General features: G+C 40.9%; 1 long non-coding RNA gene across 4 annotated transcripts; it reads left to right on the forward strand.

The window, feature by feature from the left end:
- Positions 1-7,183: 7,183 nt before the first annotated feature.
- LOC147523239 (uncharacterized) lies at positions 7,184-9,289 on the forward strand. Of its 4 annotated transcripts, XR_015196178.1 has the most exons (3): positions 7,184-7,512; positions 7,599-7,630; positions 7,776-9,289. It is a non-coding gene; the product is annotated as an uncharacterized LOC147523239 (long non-coding RNA). The 4 variants fall into 4 exon arrangements; XR_015196177.1 differs by having other exon boundaries at positions 7,184-7,630; XR_015196175.1 differs by having other exon boundaries at positions 7,599-9,289.
- The last annotated feature ends 1,048 nt before the right edge of the window (positions 9,290-10,337 follow it).

A 10,337-nucleotide genomic window follows, 5' to 3' on the forward strand; every position in this document is an offset into this window, starting at 1 on the left:
GCCCGCGGAAGAAAGGCGTACGCTACACCGGGGGCAAAGAGAGAGGCCCAACGGAAAGCGAGGCCACTCTAACTAGAGGCTGCGGTGGGGATGAGCCTTCCGCGGTCGAATGGTTCAAATCGGGCCCACGGCAGGTCGAGCTGCCCCGATGGAACCTAGAGTCAACGAGTGACTCCAAAGGGAAAAGAGAGTTCCCAAAGGAGAGGCGGGGATCACACATGGGGGCAAGAAGAGAGAAAGCCCCGGCGTAGATAAGGACGAAATGAGTGGGAATAGAGGCAAGGAATGACGAACAGTAGCATGCCAGACAAAGCAGCAATCAAAACTAAGAGATTATACATGTAATCAGAAAGAGGGAAACAGTATTTAATCACGCCAACAAACAAATGAAAGGGAAATAACCAGTAAGATTAGGGGCACACTTAGTTGGAAGAGTAAATTACAAAATAGCTAATACAATAGCGGACAGCCAAGGTGGGGCTAGTCCAAATTCTGCACCAGATTTTCGGCAAGGAGAGCTTGGTCACGAGCACTCGAATCGGGGCCCAGGGAGGCGGCCTCGCAAGCGGAGTCTTCGGGCAGCGGATTGAGGAGGGCGACATCAACCGGCTCGGAGATCAGTGGCTCTGCGGCAATGGGTACCGCGGTGGATGGATCTTCCGGCATGAGAGAGGGGGGCTGTTCGGGAAGGAGTCGGCCTTCTTTGAGTAAGCGCGCATGTTCCTCGGCAAGCTTCTTGGCCACCCGCTTGTCAGCTTGAGCCTTGAAACTTACCCGCAGCTGCTCCATGTCCTGAGTGTGCTGCAGAAGAAGAGCGGCCGTAGCTTCTTTATCTTTGGCGCAAGCCTCGTCGTTTGCTTAGGCGGTCGTTCACCCCGTCCATGAAGGCCTGGTGAGAAGCTTCAGCGGTCCTCAGCTCGTCCTCGGCTTGGAGTTTGGCCATGTCCGCTGCCGACAACTCAGCGTGGAGGCGCTCACAGGTGGCCCGTAGTCCGTCAGGGCCGCCGACCTCCTTCTCCAAAGATTTCACAGAGTCCAGGGAAGAGAAGAGGCCGCGGATCATATAGGCCATGTCCAGGCTCACCTAGCAAGGGAAGAACAGTCAGAATAAGGGTCAAAACAGAAAGTGCAAAGGGAGCAAGAGAGACAGACCTTCTCCCAGCCGGCATACAAGGAGGTGCGATGCTGTTCGAAGGTCCCAGAATCAGCATAGGCCAAGTCACGAGGAAGATGGGAACCGTAGAACATCGCTGAGGCCACGGCGGGGTTTTCTAGAGCAGAATCCTCTACATTGACCGAGCGGCCGCGCACCTTGAAGTGGGGGCGGAATGCTTCTGGAGCCGCAGACCCAGGGAGAGAGCGAGCGGTTTCTTTGCCCGGCCGTTGTGGATGAGGGGAAGACGGAGGAGCCGTAGAGAGGCTTTTGGAAGGAGAAAGACTGCGGCGCTTGGGGGCTCCTCGATGAGGGATCCGCGACACGCGTGAGGAGCAGTAGAGGCCGGGCAGCAAAGGGAAGGAGGGACCTCACCACATCAAGTCGTCCGAAGTCAGTCGAACAACTTGATCTTGGAGATGTCCATAGGGGGAGGTGATGAGTCAGCTGGAGGGGAATTGGGGGGAATGTATTGATCGTCCCAGTCAGTAAGGGAACGGAAAGAAGGAGATGTATATTGGCGGGGCCGGGAAGAAAGGTGGGCGGTGGACTTTTTGACTATCTCCTCTAAAGCCCGAGCCCGGGCCTGAGACTTGGAGGTTTTGCGAGTGAAGCCGCGGCGGTGGTGTTTACGTTGGGACGGATGGGAGGCAGATAATGAGGATGGAGAATGACGAGGCTTTCGTTCTTTTGGGGGCGGAGGACGATAAAAAGGAGCTGAATACTTGCCCAAGGTGTGCAAAGAAGGGTCAGTCAGTAAGGGGGTTCCATGAGAGGGATCTATGCCGAGGACTTCAGCTTGAGAAGAGCCCAAATTGCGGATGTGCTCAAAGATTGCAGACTTCAGGCCGACGTAAAATCGGGATTTGGAGTCGGACTTCCAACCTGCACAGAAGAGAAATGGAGACGAAGAGTGAGACCGCAGTATAAGTCAACTTAAGAAAGAGAGGCAGTAAAATGAACTCACCCCGAGGCAGAAAGGTGAGATGGTTGAGAGTCACTTCAGGTGGAACCTCCGCGGACACGAAGTTACCAGAAACGTACAGGGGGTAGTGATGCCAAGTTTTGTCCGAAGTGGTGAGTTTGAGAATGAAGGACTGTTTGCCGAGGCGGACACAGAAAGAGTGGTACCCAACACTCACATCTTTGGTACTTTTACGTATGTAATAATGAGAAATTATGTCGCGGAGGACTATTCGGGGCTCGTGGTGGAGATTATAATAGTTCGCGGCGCATATGATATACGCCAAAATTGCCGATACCCGGGCAAGGGGAATGTTGAAATGGTTGCATACGCCGACGCCTAGTCGAGATAAAGATGGCGCAAGCCGCAGATACAATTTGGCCGACGGTTACTACGAGGCATCCCGGTTTAGGGGAACGGATGAGGGAAGTGAGTCACCGGCACGCGTGCTCGAGGAGGATGTCGTCTGGGATGCCATAGCCAACCCTAATCGCTTCCAAATTAGGTCGACCGGGAGCGTGGGGAGGCGGTGGAAGTTTGAAAGGCCGCCCAGTGGTGGAGGGGGCCGCGGTGGGATCAGCGGAGGAGAAGACTCCTCCGCCATATGACCGCGAGGAAGTCGGACCGACGGATTGGGAATCCGACATGGGAGGGAGTTAAGGAATATGAACAGTTTACAAAACGAATGCGAAAATTAAAGAGAGAAAATTACCAACCTGGTGCACCAATCCGGCAGCAAAAGCAGCGTTTGAGAGGGCAAGATGCGTAGAATGGAGTAGTGGGAGGAAAGCGAGAAGAGGGATGGATGGAGGTGATAAACAAAGGGGCGGCGGTGGTTGAGAAGAAAAGAGAAAGGTGCTAAAATGGCGACTGGTGAAGAGGAAGTAGAGGGGTGAGAAAGGAATGAGAAGGAAAGAAAGAATGAGTAGAAGTTGAAGCGTGGAAGGGGTAAAAGGGGAAAGAAATAGGATCGAAAATCAAGAAGCCGTCAGTTGAGCCAGAGGGAAGGTGACACGTGGAGGGGCAAGAATCGAGGCAACACGAACCGAGCACGCGAGAGACACGTGCGTCAACAATAGAGAAACGTGCAGCAGAATTTATGGAAAAGGGCAGATGGTTTGGGTTCTCGAGTCCACGAACATTCGGGAGGTCCGCGAGCTCGAGAGGGGGCATTGTGGCGACACAGTTTATGAGGGCCGAGAATCTATCGGATAAGGAAGCCGGGAAGAGGACAGGGTGTGGGACGACGGGCAGGCTACTGGAGACCGTGGGCAGGGAAGCCAAGTATGGAGGCCGAAAATGCGGAACCGACAAGGAGAACCGCAGATCGCGGAAGGCTAGCCGACATGGAATCGAACCATTTGGGCACGTGCCTAGCAGGAGGAAGGGTGCAACCCTAGCGTCGTACGGGATCTTAACACATGGCAGTTCAGAGACCGTAAGATGGGTGGACAGATGGAGGGTCCAAAAGAGAGGAGGGGAATTATAAATAGAATAGGAGAGGAGGAGAAGAGGTAGGTCACAACAATGGGTATGTATGAACAATGATTGTTCAATATGAACATTGATTGTTTATAGTCCAATAGTTGTTCTCACTGATCATTCATCATGTTGTAGAGGTATGAACAATCATTGTTCATATATAGACCAGTAATGGTATATACAATAATAATTGTTCAGTATGAATAATGATTATTGTTCATAGTGCAATAGGTGTTAGCACTGATCATTCCTTATATTGTTGAGATATGAACAATCATTATTCTTAGATAGTATGAACAAATGAACAACGATTGTTCATAGTTCAATAGGAGTGTTTTCACTGATTATTCTTTATGTTGTTGAGGTATGAACAATTGAATACAGGGAGAAACTCTCCAGGACAGATAGGGGGAAAAAGTTACTCTTAAGGACACATTTTTTTTTAATCACTCACAAGGACCGGGTAGATGAAAGGTCAAGTATACCATTGAAGTGAAATTAAAATTGGCTCGAGTAGATGAAAGGTCAAGTATACCCTAATGCGAAATATTAAACGGCCTGACCCAACCGAAACGACCCAGTGTATATAGTATGAACAATAATTGTTCATACCTAAAGATAATATATGATCAGTAAGTACACCTACTAGAGTATGATTGATTGTTCATACTTTAACATGAGCTATGAACACGCATTGTTCATATGAACAATCATTGTTCATACCTATTTGGGGTATGAACAATTAATGTTCATATCTCAATATAATGTATGATTAGTATAGTAAGAACACATTGGGGTATGAACAATCACATTCATACCTCAACATGAGCTATGAACACTCATTGTTCATACTGTTCATACATCAACATAATGTATGATCAGTAAGAACACTTATTGGAGTAACATGAGTTATGAACAATCATTGTTCATACCTCAACATATTGTATGAGGTATGTTAACATATTTAGGTATGAACAATCAATGTTCATACATCACACATAAGGTATGAATACTAATTGTTCATAACAAAACTACTAAAAGGCTAAAATCGGAAAATATTTATTTTAAATCCGAACTATTTTTCCTTACGAGTTATTTTCACTCGAGAATTGGTTTTTCGGGTTATTTACACCAAAAAATTGTCCTTGAGAGTGATTAAAAAAAAACATTGGTTCCGTGAATGATTTTCACTCGCAAATGGGCGTTGGGACCAATTTCTTGTTTTTTTTTTCACTTATAGGGGCAAATTTGGACTTTCCGCATCCCTGTCCTTGAGAGTGATTATTAAAAAAAACTTGCTTTTTGGAGTGATTATTTGGTCTGTTTTGTCCTAAAGAGTCACTCTGCGTTGTTTGACTTGGTGATAGTCCTAGTGGCCGACCATGTTACAACAAAATCAATGTACATGTATTTGTCTTTAACAAGCTGCTCTATAATAGAAAATGTTTTCCATATCCTCCTTGCTTCTTTGTGGCTTTTTCTTTGGACGTAGCCCTAATTTAGAATTTCGGAATATAATTGTTGTAATCATACTAGAATTCCAACATATTCCAACTAAAATTCAAAATTTATATGTTTCGATTCTAACATTGCTATTTCAAAAAAACCATAATATCTTATGGAAATTTGAGATTCCGTTCTCTTTATACTACGTATAATACAACTTTCCCAAGCAAGTCTTGGAGCTGTCACAGTGTCCGTCTGTCCAATTTTGTGACATTTTTGTCCCTGTAATTTTTTTAATATTCCGACACCATAAACTGTATATAGGAGAAATGTAAATGGGCTGAGTGAGTTGTCACCATCACATCTAACTTTTTCGTCTTTTCTGTTTGACGGTTTTACTGCATTGAAATTTTAAACTCCAAAAAACACTACACCATAACAGCATATTTGTGACGCAGTCTTTTTTTCATTTGTGACGGCAGATGGGCGTCAGGAACATTGTGACAACTGTTTAGCATCACTAATTGATAAAAACCGTCAGAAAAAATCAAACAATTACTTGAATTATTTTTTGGTATATACTGAAAAGTTTTGTGACGGCATCTAGGCGTTTTAAAAGATGCACGTGCTAGGTCGTGCATCAAGTGTTAAATCTCTCTCCTAAATTAATTCCAAGTTTTATCGACCTCTTCTCCTTCATCAAGCTCACCTATTTTCTCTCTCAATACCTGAGAATACTAGCGCAGTCGCCAGCCCTAGCGTCAAACAGCAAGTAATTCTCTCTCTCTCAATTCGTCTATTTTTAGTCTAGGGTTTGTTATCTTTTAGAGATTTGTGTCGGTATTGTTTTTAAAGATATTTCTTAACTACAAATTCTTCTCTATTTTTACTAGATTTCTATTATGCTTCTTTTAGCAATTCCTTTATTCCTCTCTTTCTTGCTCAATCTTCCAATTAATCGTGTATTTGTTTATCGCCAAAGTGGCATATTTGTTTTTATGAAGTAGTGGGCTTTGTTTGTTTGTGAAATCGTCTGTTTTTTCTTTTCTGCAAGACCTAATTAAAATTGTGGGACTTTGTTCTTAAAAATTTATTCTTGAAATTTTCTTCTTATTTTGCAGATTCCTGGATCATCTTGCTCGCTCTCTCTACCATCTAGTTTGTATTAACTCTATTATATTTGTTTGAAATTTATCAGAAGCTCCTAATATCAAGAACTGGATTAATTTCAAGCTATGTATGTGAATCACCTGTATTGGGTACTGAAGATGATTTGGTTTTGGGGAATAGTGAAATTGACAAAGTGGGGCACCAGTTGGAAATGAAGGTACGTAGTTTTCTTGCATTAAATGTGTATGAACAATTAGCTAAACCAAAATAAATCGGAGTTTATAGAATGCCATGTCTAGTTTAAAGTCTTGTTGCTTGAAAGTTATACAAAAAATAAAGAGAAATATAAGTGGGCAAAATGTTTCAAAGTTTATTAGCATATAATAGATATTTGTTGGTCAAGTTTATTCTATTTTCGAAATTAATTTAGTTTGCTTTTTAATTTATGTATTTGGGTATTATGTATTTATGTATTTGAGAAAATGTTGTGATCTTTTCGTGATTTGTGTATTTCCTTTTTCTGGTATGCATGCTCATCTTTCTAAACTATCAAATTTAGATGTGTTAGAAGCTTTTTAGTAATTGGGATTATAGTAGTTAGACTATATCAAGTCTCCTCACCATTTTCTTCTCTCTAATCACATTGCTTTAATTTGTATGTGAGAAGTACAAGTACAAGATAACGAGATATTGACAGTACTGAGAGTGATATAGATATTTGGAACCACTAATTAAACAAATCATCTGAATAAGGTTCCGTGAGGTTTCTTTATAAGGTTTTAGTGTTATTTATTGATATAAACTGTTATATGGTTGGTCTTGGATGAAGATCAGTTGAAGACTAAGTGCTTGAAGAGCCATTTATATAGGTTTTCTTTATGCTCAACTTGGCTTATCTCATTGATTCCTTTTAGATGCCGGGTGACGGAGGATGTCTAAAGTTGGAAGGAAAATGGAGTAATTCAGGGGCGAGAGAGGTGTTACACATTCTTCTTTACCACCTCTCGTGGAACCGAAAAGTAAACCTGTTGGCATCGATATCAAGGTGATCATTATCTGTTGAATATGTATTTTATAACTGTATTTTGAACAGCAATGTTTTTGCAAAGTCATCCTTTAATTTTCTAGGATTAAACACAATATGAATTGGAAGAGCTAAGTCATAGCTTATTTCTATATCATTGGAATGTATCATCTCAGATTGCGTGTTCTTCTTGTAGCTCTTTAAGTGGCGTGGCTACTATTTCTTCCAAAGTCCAATTGCCTCAATAATCAAGTCTAATTGCTTATTGTTTAGTCTATTGGTTTTGGTAGGAATGTGCCTCAGTTTATGCTGAATGTGGAGCGGGCCTTCAAGGTATTTTCTAGGCTGCTCCTTTACATTTCATATTGTATTTTTTGAGTCACTGTTTAAATTGTGTGAATATCTTAATTGTATCATAGATTCAGGGGATTGTGCTTTACTTAAACCTAAGGTCTCAAGCTCCCCCCTATGGAATCAGTACCATCTAAGTGAACTCACTCCTCTATTTTCATCTATTTTCTCATGTAATATATTAATTTTATAAATTGTAACTCTTGTTGTTTCCAAAGCTTCACTTTTTATTTCGATGAAATTAGGTCATTTATGTGGGAAACTATGCGAAACAGATGGGGTTCAATGCTTGATTATTATCTTATGGGAAGCTTAGGGGTTGGAATAATCCAAAGGTAGTAATTTCAACTCTTGTGGTTCCATTCTAGGTTAGAATTTTGGTGGATTCTAACGCCAACTTTATGTATATGTTAGTGGTTTTTTAAGTAATTCCATTCAACTAATTAATGGGTAAAAAAGTAGTGAATCCAAACACAATGACCTCTCTCTCCCGTTCTTTCTATCTCAAAAAATTTTGTTCCAAAGTCCCAAAATTATATGGAGTGACACTCTAGCTAATGGATCTATGGGGAAAAAAATCATTATATTGGTTGTTTCTCCCTTGCTATTGTTCGTTTAAAAACAAGTATACATTTTGGATTTTGTTTATTTCTTCAATGCAAGGTTGATGGTCTGTTTTTGTCTTTGTGTTTGTGGGTTTCGACTTTCGAGAGAGTTGAAGTAGCAATGGGTTGATGAACTTGTATCAATTGTATGTGTTAAGACCAATGTTATGTAGAGTGGCTTTGGTCTGGTGTAGAGTGAAGTGACTATCTCAAGACATGAAAACTACTAATTTGAGGGTTGATGGAGTTCAATGTGTACAGGTCAATCGGATGTGAATTTCAATTGTCCTCATAAGTTTCATTACATACTAATGCATTCCGTTGAGAATTAGTTCCCAGTTAGACATCTTAAAGACAGATTCCATGTTTAGAAACGCATTTAGGTATTTGTTTAGTTAGATTTTATTCCAAGGAATGGGAAAATCGATCTGCACTAGTGCAATTGCAAGTGAAGATTGACAAGTTTGACATCAATCTGCATAAAGGCAATCAACAGTCAAATCCTGCGTTGCAATTCATATTTGCATTTATAACTAGTGCCTGAATAGTTTAATACTTATATCTATAACTAGGACCTTGGGGTTTTGTTTGGCATTTGTTAATTGTTTTTTTCTTGTGTGATGCATAGTGGTGGACCTTATTTTACTTGTTGGGAAGTGTTGCTGGACTGCAATGCAATATTATCTATTTTTGAAATGTTCAACTCTCTATAATCCTTATAGCTAAAGATGTTGTAGAGTTGACAATTGATGATCACCCGTTCGCCTACGACGACTTTGTACGCTTGGATGTTTAAACTCGGGTGACCAATTGTGCTATCGTTGTTTGCCGAACGCTGACACTATTGCATATGGTACAAAACTTCAAGGATGGAGGAGAGAAGTTTGAAAGAAGGCTATCAAGAAGACGATAAAGATGAAATATGGTGGCCAGTCTTTGAAAGAAAGGTCTTTCTTGTGTTTTTACAAGTCATTGTCTAATGGTTCCTTGTAAGTGTAGGAACGTATATAATGTAGGCATTGTTAATATTATTGTTGAGTGAAATTTATGATTTGGGACTACGCATGTAGCCGGTTTACATTAATTGACAATTGAGAATATAATACAATATTGTATAAAGTATTTTTAATATAAGATTATTTTTTCACTTGTGATATGGTAATGAGTTATGGATGAATGGAAATAAATTTATAGTAGTGATTGGAGCACCTGCAGGTAGTTTCAAAAGGTGGCCAAAAACTTTTTTGTTTTTTTTTTTTTTTTTTTTGAAATATTAATACAAATAAGTGACGCCAAAATGGCGTCACAAATCTAGAATGCCGTCACAAATTTGTGACGCCAAAACGCTGTCACAAAAAAAGTGACGCCAAAATATCGTCACAAATGTGAAAATGCCGTTACAAATTTGTGACGCCAAAATGGCGTCACAAAAATTACCGACGCCAAACTGCCGTCACAAAAATTACTGACGCAAATTGAGACGCCATATTTCTGACGCCAAAATGGCGTCACAAAAATTATTTGTGACGCCAATTAGGCGTCACAAAATTGTTGTTATGGTGTAGTGAAAAAAAAATATGGCAATACAATTTGGAGTAGGGATAAATATGTAATTGAGTTTGAGTGGTTGTCACCACCACACCAACTTTAATAAAATGTGCATTAGACTAGTCATGCCTTAAAAGCGAATGATTGTACTATTTTAGTTTCTGGTCGTTAACAAAATGATCTATTTTGCCGTAAAAGTAAAATCCTCCTTTACCCCCGATGTGGCTTTAGATTTGTTCTTTGGCAATCTGTCAAATAGATTACTAGACACAACTGCCGACCAACAAGCCAATTCACTGCCTCGTACAAAATGAATATCATTTTTTATTTTGTGTGGTAAAGGAATTACAACACAATTTAAATTGTCGTATTTGCAAACTAGATGAGAAATCATTGAACATTATTCTTTGGAGTGTAGGTTGACCCAAGGGTTGTGGAAGTATGAGATTAAGTTTGAGATTGTTGGCAAATTGAGGAATCATCGAGACATTGACTTCATATTTAGTTTTTTTTATTTACTAGAAATTGCCCGTGTCTCCGACACAGGTGGATTTACAAAATTGTCAACTGAATACCATACCATTAAGATCTTACAGTTGTTCGTCTCATTGACGTTCAAGGTATGCCATTAACCAATTTCTCGATCAGAAGTTA

Source organism: Coptis chinensis, chromosome 1 (genome assembly GCF_015680905.1).
Source record: "Coptis chinensis isolate HL-2020 chromosome 1, ASM1568090v1, whole genome shotgun sequence".
NCBI lineage: Eukaryota > Viridiplantae > Streptophyta > Magnoliopsida > Ranunculales > Ranunculaceae > Coptis > Coptis chinensis.